Below are 12,671 nucleotides of genomic sequence, written 5' to 3' on the forward strand. Positions count from 1 at the left end.
TATATTTTGATTAGAGAATTTAATGCATTTACATTCAAGATTATTATTGATAAAGACATACCCTTGTCACTCTGTTAATTTTTCTGTATATTTTGCATATCCTTATGTTTTCTTCTTCTCTAGTCAACTCTTTTTTGGTGGTTTTCTGTATTTATAGGACTTGATTCTCTTCTCTTTCCCCTCCCCTTTTCATATCTTTTCTACTGTTGAATTTTATACTTTCATGTGTTCTCATGATGGTAGTCATCATCCTTTTATTTACCATATAGGACTCTCTTAAGCATTTCTTATAGAACTGGTCTGGTGATCATGAATGACCTCAGTTTTTTGTTTGTTTTGGTTTTGGTTTTTGTTTTTTATTTCTTTGTATTATTTGTTGAACTCTCTACTTAGTGTAGGGTTAATCTTATGAGTATAAAGTTAACTATAAATAGATCTTTGTAAAAAATAAGAATGGGAATGGGAGAGGAAGGAGGAAGCAGGGTGGGAGTATGTGTGAGAGGGAGTTAGGGTGGAAAGAATCAGTACGTTCCTAAATTTTCACATTGAAATGCATGAAATTTGTATTCCTTAACTAAAATTTTAAAATAATAATTTTTACTGTGTGTATATATGACCTAGGAAGAATGTATAATAACAATGATAATGATTGCAACAGCTGCACTTAGCAGTTTCTCTGTACCAGCTTCTGTTCCATGCACCGTACAGATATTTTTCTACTCTATAGATTAGTGAGTTTTAGAGAAAGGTAAACACCTATTGCAGTTTTACTACTACTAATTGACAAAGTCATAATTGAATCAAAACATCTAACTTCAATATCATGTTTTTCTACTTGTATTGGGCCATAAAATATAAGTTCTTATTTTACTATTTAGAAGAGTATATTTTGCCAACTTATGGTCCTTCATTTTCACTAAGCTTGAATAGCAATTGCAAAGTCACTTGTGTTGGGTCTGGAATAGATGAATATATTGCAAGTCTTGCAATAGATTACTGTACAGTTAGCAATTAGATTTTATCAACCCTGATAATAAAATCAAATTTGTTTGGACAATCCTTTGGTGTTCTTCGAACTGAAATATAATGTTTACCATTTGGGATATTTACCTTAGCGTAATACTTTAAATAGAATACAAGCACTGATTAAAAATAGATTCTAACCAATGAAAGGAGCAGTTAAATAAACTCCCTGCGGGCATCTTTCTTCTTATACTAGATGAATTAGTTCTTCCAGGACAGCAGAGCTTTATCTGGTCATTTTCCAGGAATATTAATGAATACTCTGATCATCAGAAAAAGATTCATTTTCTTCACCCAGGATAAGCATTGCACTCTAAAAAAGCAAATCACATATTGACATAAAATATAATACTATGATCCTTTCATATGACACTGTCATTAGTTTAAATGAGTTAACTCTGACAATATCATACCCTTATCAAAAACATCAGTGGTTCTCTATTTTCTACAGAAGTCCAAAGATTGCCTCCTGAAGTTTCTTCGCAAAAAGATCACCAACTGACTTTTTCAAATTTCTTCACCATTCATGCATGCTAGACCACTGCTCTTTCTTGGACACAGTAGTTCCTCTTTGTCTGTTTATGCCCTTCATAACCTGGGTATCCTCTTCCTTCTCTCTGCTGCCTTTACGTATTACAAACATACCTGTACTTCAGGGTTCAGCTCTAATTCCTTCTTTTTAATCATTCCCCATGTAATCAATCCAGCTCTGAAGTTCCTGTGCCACTTGTCTCTCTCTTATACCATAGATTGCAGTCTACCTTATATTAATTTAAACACTTTCCTCCTCCTCCTCCTGCTCCCCTGAGTTCTCCTTCTTCTTCTACTACTACTATTTTTCATTATTATTGTTATTATTAATCTCTCTCTCTCTCTCTCTCTCTCTTTCTCTCTCTCTCTAATTGATACTTGGAGGACATGAACTGATTTGAAACAGAAATATTCATTTGTTTGTCAAATATCTACTGGCTATTTGCCTTACCATTGTGGGAAACACACACCAGTAATTGAGCCAGTTGATATTGGATCATTAGGTTGAAACATAAGACATGAAAAAAAAATCAGATTCCTTGTCTAAACCCTGTTACTAAGTAAAACTCAAATGCTATAAAGTACTTGCCATTCAAAGCCCTCATCATTTTAAGAGACCGAACTTTCTCCTCCAGTAGTAAATCACTTCTCATAATGACATCCTTGCGGAAACTTGTGACTTCAGTCAATAGCAACCTTTGGATCACAACCCAACTACTAGTTATAAGGATGATTCAACCACTAAACCCAGGCAGAATGCCAGTGTCACTGTGGCCTTCAATTCAAAATAGTGGGTGTCACAGAATTCCAGTGCCATTGCAATGCCCAAATTGAGGTGGTGAATGGCATGCTCTCAATATATACAAGCCAGTCCCTGGAAGCAGTTGTCACCCAAAAACATTCAACGGAGTTACTCAGAAGACTGGTTTTGGTGGCAGTCTGCTTCTCAGTAAATCAACAAATTGTTCTTCCACCTGGGGTGAAAATAGGAAAAATAGAGAACACTTAATGTCACAGAAGGTCAAATCCCATAAAGAGCCTGCATGATATGTAGCCCAACATTTCCATTTTTCTGGTGGAGAAATGAGGCTCAAAGAGAAATGTCTTACACAAGTCTTCAAAGTCAGTGGTAGTGTTGGAAGCCTCCCTGCGACGTTGACACCCCCACTTCCCAGTCTCAGGATCTCCACAGGGCCTCTTAGCCTCTACCTTTCATCTGTATCCCTCCACATTATTTCCCCAGAGAAAAAATTCTGTTTTTCATAAAATACCATTAGACCCTATGCTCTAGTCAATATTTTGTGCTTCAGATTTATATCATATATCTTGGTTTGGATTTACTCTATGCATATGTTTTTTTCTCTATTTTCTGAGCAAGAATCATCTAATTGTGATCTTAAGAAGCCACATGAAGTTAGCTTGGCCTTAGAGCAAGTATGAGCCACAGTAGTCCCCTTTACTTTACAACATATCTGGAGAATAAATAGTGAAAGAACTATATGGCTGATGTCTCTGCTTACAAATAGTGATAGGAATCAGGCCCACCCTCACTTCTTTCAACTGTCTCCTCTTTGTAGGTGTCTGTGCTGAGACCAGGACTCCAGTGCTAGCTCCTGGTGGTGGGCTGCCACGCAGCCTCATATGTGTAACATCCCCTCTCTGGACTTCAGCTTTCTTATCCACAAAAAAAGTTTCCTCTCCACCTTAGCTGATTACACATTCGGATACAGTGCTTTATCAAAATACTTAAAGAAACTATTTAGCTTTCTGTATCACAATTTTCTTACAGTATGATTGAGTTCATTTTCCCCGGTATCACAAAGTGTGCCCCAAGAGCTGAGATACAGTCTAAAGAAAAATAGTCAGATGGCCCAAAGACCTGGGTGGGAGGGCTGACTCACAATTGCTGATCCTGGGATTTACATGACCTCTCTAGGATTTTATTTTCTCTTCTATAAACATAAGATACCACCTTCCTCCTTGCTCTTCACACAGGAAGAGGTTTCTAGGCAGGGGTTTTGTGCTGAAGTTAGGACATCATTTAAAACTCCCACGTCCCATATCAGAGTGCTTCATTTTGAGTCCCAGCTACTCTGCTTCTGATAACGGCTTCCTGCTAATGTGCACCATGTTAGGTAATAGTGCATGGCTCAAGCACTTGGGTCCCTGCCACCTACATGGAAGACCCAAGTTGAGTTCCAGGCTCCTGGCTTTACTCTGGCCCAGCCCTAGTTATTGCAGGTATTTAGAGAATTAACCAGTGGTTGGAGGATCTATCTCTTTCTCTTTGCCTTTTAAATAAAAAAAGTAAATAAATAATTTTTTAAAAATGTATTGAAAACACATAAAGGACCCAGGTTGGTATGAAGTTTTCCAGATGTGACAGACAACTAAGAAATCTATAAGTTCCTACTTTGTGGATAGAATATACTGTTAAAAGTTTTATTCATGTCTGAATTAAAACTTACTATATACCTAGCAGACCTGGATGACCCAAAAGTGTAATAACTCATGTGGGGGCTGGTGCTATGGCATAACAGGTAAAGCCGCTGCCTGCAGTGCTGGCATTGCATATGGGCACCAATTCAAGTCCCAACTGCTCCACTTCCCATCCAGCTCTCTGCTATGGCCTGGGAAAGCAATAGAAGATGGCTCAAGTCCTTGGGCCCCTGCACCCGTGTGGGAGATCCAGAAGAAGCTCTTGGCTCCTGGCTTTGGACTGGCGCAGCTCCGGCCATTTCAGCCATTTGGGGAGTGAACCATTGGATGGAAGACCTCTCTCTCTCTCTCTCTCTTTCTCTTTCTCTCTGTGGGTGTGGGTGTGGGTGTGGGTGTAACTCTTTCAAATAAATAAATAAATCTTAAAAACACATACACACATATGCTGATATAAATACAACCCAAAAGAGAAAATTGGCAAAGAAATTTATTTCTGATAGTTCAGAAATTCATCAAACTTGCCATTAGAGAGGAAACTCCATCTTCCTAATACTTCATTTAGAGTTTAAGGTTTTTTCAATTCCCAAAGATGAGGGCATTTTAATTTTTCAACGTGTAGATCTTCTGAGGGGCTTAACCAGTCTTGATACCTAGGAGATAATTCACTTCAACACTTGCTTATGGAGAATTCCATTGGTTCAGAAAGAAGCTTCTTGAATTGGCATTAACAAGTCAGACAGACGCCAAGGTAGTGGGGAGGAAAGTTGATTTTTACATCAGAATCCAAATTATTAGGTGAGACTTGAGGTTTGTGTCTGGTTTTATATTTGACATTCGACGTCCTGAGGAAGTAAACAGACCAGCAGCAACAGCGATGGCTCAAGCACGTGAACTGGAGGCCTCTGTGCAGGGCAATTACAGAATCTTCTGGGTTTTTCCACAAATATTCATCCCATTTGAAAGCAAATCCCAAGTTCTGGTTGCCCGAATGAATTTACAGTCTATTCTACCACCAGAGGGCCCCATCGCCAGGCAATCTGGCAGAAAACTGTGGACAATGAGCAAAGGTCTAAGAATAGGAAGGTTGCTTCTACTTCTCCACCTAGAAGTGCAAATCCAAAGTCAGGTGCACCCTTGCTCTTCCCATGTGTGTTTTTGATGTACTCCCTAACAATGGCATCTCTTATATAATGTATACTCCATGACATTATTTAATCTTCTAGATAGTCCTGTTAATTAGGTACTACTGCTATTGTTACTTATCAAATAAGCAAACTCAGATGGAAGTGCTTAAATAATATGCCCAAATACAATACAGCTAGAAAGGGACACAGTTGGCATTTGAACAAAAGACTCTGATTTCAAAGTTCAAATTCTTAGCTGCAATGCTATATTTTCCCCGCTACATAGATAACTCAAATAGCTTTTCGTTACAATCTTGGGCCTTGTACTTACTTTAGAGAGCACATGTCCACACTGTGTAAGAACCCATCTTGTGAAAAACTTCTATTTCTAGGGGAACGTGGACTCCCCTAACTTATGGAGGAGTAAAAAGCTGGAAAAGGAAGGGGAGAAGAAGCAGAGGTATCTATTAATGTCCTACAATGATTGTAGCTGGTTGGCATTTCAAGCATTCCCTGGATCTGTTTTCTCCCATCATAGCTACAGCTGCAATGCTGTCCACATAAAGCGTAAAGGAGCCCTGGATTGAACTGGAGCTGCTCTCAATCTAGAACTGAGACAAGTCCGGGGAAATACAGAAGACCAGTGGAAAGGGTGTCCCAGGATGGAGGAGCCCCTGCGAAATTAATCAGTCTCAGGGAGAGTTGTCCTAACCCAGTCAGAAATGCCTAAAAACTGCCTCTGAGCTAGAGAGGAAGAAGGATATTAAGGACCACATATCGTCCAGCTCAGTCCTGAAATACTTAGGCCCAAACCAAGAGGAAAGAGAGCATTGTGAAAGGTCTGTTTTCACCCATTTTTCTTTAAGGCTTTGGGAATAAGGGGTCATGCCATGTGGGGCCAGCATAAGAGACCATGGCACAAAGGTGGGAGGCAGGGACTTTTCCCAGTGGGGAAGATATCAGCAGGAGTAGCACCAATACCTGGAGTGGTACCATGTTCAGCAGAACATGCTTTTAATGGTGGACAAAATAGACTTGTGATTCCTCTGATAGATGCCGAGAGTCTTAACCTCAGCAGGAAGCAAAGCAGGGGGCTGAGGTAATGTTTTGAGAGCCAGAGAAGAGAGAAATTTTGCTTTAACTCTGTTGGTACCATCCATGAAGAACACCAGCAGCAGTCTCAATGATGAAATTATGAGGGATGGCCGGTGTTGCGGCTCACTAGGCTAATCTTCTGCCTGCAGCGCGGGCACCCCAGGTTCTAGTCCCGGTCGGGGTGCCAGATTCTGTCCCAGTTGCCCCTCTTCCAGTCCAACTTTCTGCTGTGGCCCAGGAGTGCAGTGGAGGATGGCCCAAGTCCTTGGGCCTTACACCCACATGGGAGACCAGGAGAAGCATCTGGCTCCTGGCTTTGGATTAGCGCAGTGCGCCGGCCACAGCGGCCATTGCGGGGTGAACCAATGGAAAAGAAAGACCTTTCTCTCTGTCTCTCTCTCTCTCACTGTCCACTCTGCCTGTGGAAAGGAAGGAAGGAAGGAAGGAAGGAAGGAAGGAAGGAAGGAAGGAATCATGAGGGAAACGGACTTTTTTGCAACCAAGACTGAGGAGGCTTATTTGTGAAACCATAAGGTATTTCTCTGGGGATACCTAAAATAACTGGGGAGGTGGCTGGAGAAGAGTTTCTAGCAAGAGAGAAAAGTCTTTAATTTTCATTAAAACTAATTAATTCTCATTGAAATCCATCTCACTCATTCACCACAATGAGGACATCACAGAGATGACAAGATTGATAAGAATGCCATCTCTAAGCTCTGTGATTCATGGAGGGAGGCTGGGTCCAATAGCTCCAGTCTGGCCCCAGGGATGATGGGAGGCAGGTTTCTAGTCTCAGTCTCCATCAGGAAGAGCCTCCACCACTCTCTTGAGGACAGGGTCATGTGTCTCAAAGTGGTGGCTCCATAGCCCAGTTCTAGCAGTGTCTCGAGGGAGTAGCTGTTGGTAGAATTCCATAGTGGACTAGAGTTCCATCAGTTAACTTGGAGGCTGCCTCCAGCTTTAACATAACATGATTCTTTGAAAAGTCTAGATATTTGGAGTGAAAGGAAGATATCAGAATTAGGACAAGCTTGACCTGTTTTCCTGGCTTTGGAGAAATGACAGGAAAACAAATGTGTCTTCACTCAGTGTTTAAAAATGGAATTCTTATAAGTACTAAAAAATTGCAAGGAAAATCATTATATTCTCAGAACCGTATCTATGAACTGTATTGAGCCTGTTAAAAACTTAAATAAAATTTAAAAAGTAAAGAGAGTAAAATAAACAAAAACTTCAGATCTGCTAAAATGGCCAAAATACTGTAGTTCTCAGTATGTGTATTCACTGCCATGCTCCTTTGTGACCTTGCAATACACAGAAGGAAAGAGCAATGGGCCTCCAAACTTTGACAGGAGCCTGCAGGTATATGCGCTCCATGATGTTATGTATTTCTTTTATTTGGCTGTCACTGAAACATCAGAGATATTCTATCATTTTCCCGCTTTGTTAAAGCATTGCTTTCAGCCAGTGGTGATGTCCATTCATTTAAATGCTCCACGAAGTCCCTAACACCTTTTAGGTATTTAATCTCCCAGATAGTTTCACAAGAAGGCACTGAAAGTTTTAGACAATGGGGTGTACTGGGTCCTGATAATGTTCTAAGATTGCAGTGGAAAGGAACAGTCACTGCTTTCTTCTTACTAAAGATTCAGCAAAGAACACTAGACTGCACTTACAGAAAGGCAGCCCTGCCTTTTCGATGCTCTGCTTCTCTCTAAATGTTTCCAAAGAGCAACAACACTCCCCACTCAAAGTGTAACGCTCTTTTTACCCTTGTACCCGTCACCCATGGCAGTTTAGACTTTTCTCCAGGATGCAGGTCCAGGAGAGGAATTTCTAGTTGTGCATTATCCATGCACTTCCTTCCTTGAGAGACTGCACTCCAGAACAGCTCTTCAGTTTACACTCCTATCATCAGTGCATGTGGGTTCTCATCACAATGTGCCAATGGTGGCATCATCTGATTTTCTAATTTTTACTAATTCCATGGCTAGAAAGCAAGTCTCATTGTGCTTTTAATTTGAATCTCTCTTATTACTTGTGATGTTGGGGACTCTTCACGAGCATGTAGGTAATTTGGGCTTTCCCTTCTGAGAACTGCCTAGTCATTCATATTCTTTGCCAGTTCCTCTTTCTCTTGTTGATTTGCAGGAATTGCTTAATTATTCTAGATATTAATCCCTTGTCAGTTTTTATGTTGTAATTATCTTCTCCCAGTCTGTTCCCCATCTGTTACATTTATCTACAATGTCCTTCATTGAACAGAAACTCAATTTTTGTATAGTCAGATCAACCCTTATTTCCCATAGTTTTAAATTTGGGAGTATTATTCAAGAAACCATTTCCCACTCCAAAACACCAAGGTGCTTTCTCACATTTTCTTACTGAATTATAATTCTTCTTTACATTTATATTATTAACATATTTTACATAATAATGTTTAATAGAAATGTTATTAAATTTCCTTTTTCTCTGTAAATTAAACCAGTCTTGCCAATTCTATATGTTAAAAATATACATCTTTCCTCCACCAATTTATTATCTATTATATATTAGAACACAACATAATTTATAATCCAAACTGGAAAAGATCTGAGAATAAAAATAAGCTCATGGTAGGATTTTCCAAAGCAAACAGAACAGTCACCTTGATTTTATACTTCATTCCATGTGGGACTGTTTATGGTTCTTTAGTCTGTTCCACTGTTCTATTTATTCTTTCTTGTGACAGGTTACATTGTTTTCTTTTTTGGTTATAGAACAGTATAGGATAGGAAATGTGTTCCCTCTTGCTCTTCTTTTCCAAAATTGTCATTAATTGCTGAGCTTTTACTTTTCAAAATCTATTTCAGACCCACTATTTCACTTTCTTTTTACAGGAGTTTTGATTATAATTCCATTTTGTTTAATTTGGGAAAAGCTGACATCTTTCAAATGTTACATTGTCCCATCCATGAACATGGTTTATCTCCACATTTATTCAGATCTCCTTGTATGCCTTTTGATTTTGCTAATTTCTCTAAATTTTGCTAGTTTTCCAAAAATATATTGCACATTAGGTCAATATATTTATATCTTAAAGTTTTATTAGTATATTATACCTGATCAACATACTTTATTTATTATTGATGAGGAAAATACTATTGGTTGTAATGAATAATCCTTTATCCACAACTACTTGTAGTAGTTATGTACCAAATAGTTTAGAAAATTGCATTAGTTTCTATAAAGGATTATATTGCCTGAAACTTTTTGTTTCTAGTATTGACATTTTATTATGTTTTTTATTTTATTATTGCAATTATGTTTTCTAGTCCTAGGTTTAGTAGTGGCAATGTAGCCTTTCTTGTCTTGTTGAAATATATATCAAGTTTCTTCTTTAAAAGAAAGATACTTGGAGAATGAATGTTTGGCCTAGCAATTAAGACACCACAGTTGCAACTTCTGTAAATTTTATTTAGTAGTTTTTCTAACTCTGTTGAATTAAATATATGAGTAAATTAATACTGCTATATAGATTTTATATGAAAATTTCTTTGTGTTACTGAGAATAACCACACATAGTCATGATGTTTTATCTTTTTAAAAATGATGTTGTCATTCGTGATCTAATGATTTTCTTAGAATTTTCTTATTTATATTTATACATAAAATTGTCCTATATTTTGCTTATAGACAGTAGTTTTATTCACTAAAAATTAATGTGATCCTAGCTTCAGAAAATGATTTAGTCATCTTGGCTTTTTTATTGTTTCATTGTCTAGAACAACTTATTTGTATAAAATTAATATATTAATGTTAATAATATATATAATAATTGTAGAAACATCTTATTTGATGTTATTTTATTTTTAAAAGTTACTTATATCCCATTTGAGTCTGGGATTTGATAGGGCTGAGTTGGTATGGGAGGGGAGTGTATAGAGATAGAAACTTTTCTGATAACTATTTTGGATTCTTATATGATTTTTTTGGCAATTTCAAATTTTCTATTTCTTCTCTTGCTTATTCGTAATAATTTTTCACAAGATCTATCAGTTTCTAGATCTTATTAATGACAGTTTTTGTCTTTAAGATCTCAGTCATACCTATAGTTATAATTAAACTGTGCATTACTTCCTTTTTAAAGATGTATTTATTTATTTGGGAGGCAGAGTTACAGAGAGACAGAAGGAGAGACAGAGAGAGAGGTCTTCCATCTACTGGTTCACTCCCCAAATGGCCGCAACAGCTGGAGTTGGCTCGAGCCGAAGCCAGGAGCCAGGAGTCTCAGCAGGGTCTCCTATGTGGGTGGCAGGGGCTCAAGCACTTGGGCCATTTTCCACTGTCTTTCAGGCCATTAGCAGAGAGCTGGATGGGAAGTGAAACAGCTGGGACTTGTACTGGTGCCCATAAAGGGATGCCATTGCCATAGGTGCAGATTTAGGTCACTACACCACCTTGCTGGCCCCACCTGTGCATTACTTCCACCGTTACATCATTTTCTTCATTCTGTATTTTGCAAATTTGCATATTATTTCCCGATGATCACTATGATCAGTATTACCAAGTGCTTATGTATCTTACTAAAGTTTCCAAAGGTTTCAAACTTATTCCTTTGCTCTCATGTAGTATTACTCTTCTTTTCATAAATTGTATCTGCTTCCTAATTTGACTGAGACAGTATTATACTGTTGCCATTTTGATTTCTTAGTGAAAATCTTTAATTTTTTATTCTGTTTAAAGATTTACCTATTTATTTGAAATGCAGAGCAATAGAGACAGGGAGGAAGAAAGAGAGAGAAAGAGAGCAAGAGAGAGGGAGAGAGCTAGAGAGATATCTTCTATCCACTGGTTTACACCCCAAAGGGCAACAAGGGCCAAGGATGGCCCACGCCGAAGCCAGGAGCCCAGAACTCCATCCAGCTCTCCCACAGGGGTGGCCTGGGTCCAAATAATTGAGCCATCATCCACTGCTTTCCCAGGAACCATAACAGGGAACTAGATGGGAAGCAGAGCAGCCTGAACTCAAATTGGCACTCCTATATGGTATGCCATCTACTAGTTTAATTTTAATCTTATTGCATTCTTTGGTTTAAATGTAGTTTATGTAGATAACATGGGGTGAATCTTCTCAATCTAATTTGAAATGGTCTGCTATTGATTGGTAAGTATAATACACTTATATATATATTTTTTTTTTGACAGGCAGAGTGGACAGTGAGAGAGAGAGACAGAGAGAGAAAGGTCTTCCTTTGCCGTTGGTTCACCCTCCAATGGCCGCCGCTGCAGCCGGCGCACCGCGCTGATCCGATGGCAGGAGCCAGGATCCAGGTGCTTTTCCTGGTCTCCCATGGGGTGCAGGGCCCAAGCACCTGGGCCATCCTCCACTGCACTCCCTGGCCATAGCAGAGAGCTGGCCTGGAAGAGGGGCAACCGGGACAGAATCTGGCGCCCTGACCGGGACTAGAACCCGGTGTGCCGGCGCCGCAAGGTGGAGGATTAGCCTATTGAGCCACGGCGCCGGCCTACACTTATAATTTTTATAATTACCCACTCCCTAGATTTTATTTCTACTAACATGCTTTGTTTCCTACTTAAAAGGGTCCATTTCCTTTGTTCCTTCCTAATGTATCTTTCATAGGGTAGATAAAAGTTTCTTCTGATTTCTTGGAAAGTATGCCTTCTATTTTTAATATCCTGATGTTACTCTTAAATTAGTAAGACTTGCACCCACATTTAAATTCTCTGATATATGGAAGCTAGTATAGAATACACAAAAATGTATAGGAATGAAACAGACATTTTGTGATTTGATTGTTGTATTCAGCCCTTGTTTACACTATTGTGGAACTGTGGTCTCTTTACTTTTTACTTGTGGAATATTATGGTTAGTGCAGCTTTAAGCCTGTGATTATAGAGTAGATTGAAATTACATTTTTGGGAAACTTAGAAAAAGAAAGGAAGGAAGGAGGGGAGTGAGGGAGGGAGTGAGGAGGAAGGGAAGTACTGTTATCTTCTTAGAATTGTACCTATGAAATATACAAAGTCTGTTCTATTTATATTAATAAAATTATTTAAAATTGCTATATTTAGCAGGTAAATCAATGTCTGTATCTTTTCCTTATACAAGTAATTTCATATACATTTTATCTCCCCTGCCACTGCCCATCCCCCTACCTTGCTGATTTCTTCTACATGCTGGGAAAGGCAATAGACAGATCAACAAGGACACAGCAGATTTAATCGAAACTATAGACCAAAGAGATCTAATAGATTTCTACAGAACTCTTCGTCCTACACTTGAAGAATTCACATTCTTCTCAGCAGTACATGGAACCAACTATAGGACTGACCACATTAGGCCATAAAGCAAGACTCAGTAAATTCAAAAGAATCAAAATCATACCATACATCTTCTCAGACCACAATGGAATGATGCTGGAAATTAGCAACTCAGGAATCCCTAGAGCATACACA

General features: G+C 38.7%; 1 long non-coding RNA gene across 4 annotated transcripts in view; it reads right to left on the minus strand.

Moving 5' to 3' along the window:
* Positions 1-1,884: 1,884 nt before the first annotated feature.
* The window catches only part of LOC149127039 (uncharacterized), a 106,735-nt gene continuing 95,948 nt past the window's right edge, over positions 1,885-12,671 (minus strand). For 3 of the 4 annotated variants that reach the window (XR_016232513.1, XR_016232509.1, XR_016232511.1), the window contains one exon: positions 1,885-2,528. This is a non-coding gene — a long non-coding RNA (uncharacterized LOC149127039). Of the gene's footprint in view, positions 2,529-5,448; positions 5,549-12,671 lie in introns of all 4 variants that reach the window. The other variant, XR_016232510.1, reaches the window with a different exon arrangement.

The sequence above is a fragment of the Oryctolagus cuniculus genome, chromosome 4 (assembly GCF_051225735.1).
Source record: "Oryctolagus cuniculus isolate XC-2025 breed Fujian yellow rabbit chromosome 4, ASM5122573v1, whole genome shotgun sequence".
Taxonomy (NCBI): domain Eukaryota; kingdom Metazoa; phylum Chordata; class Mammalia; order Lagomorpha; family Leporidae; genus Oryctolagus; species Oryctolagus cuniculus.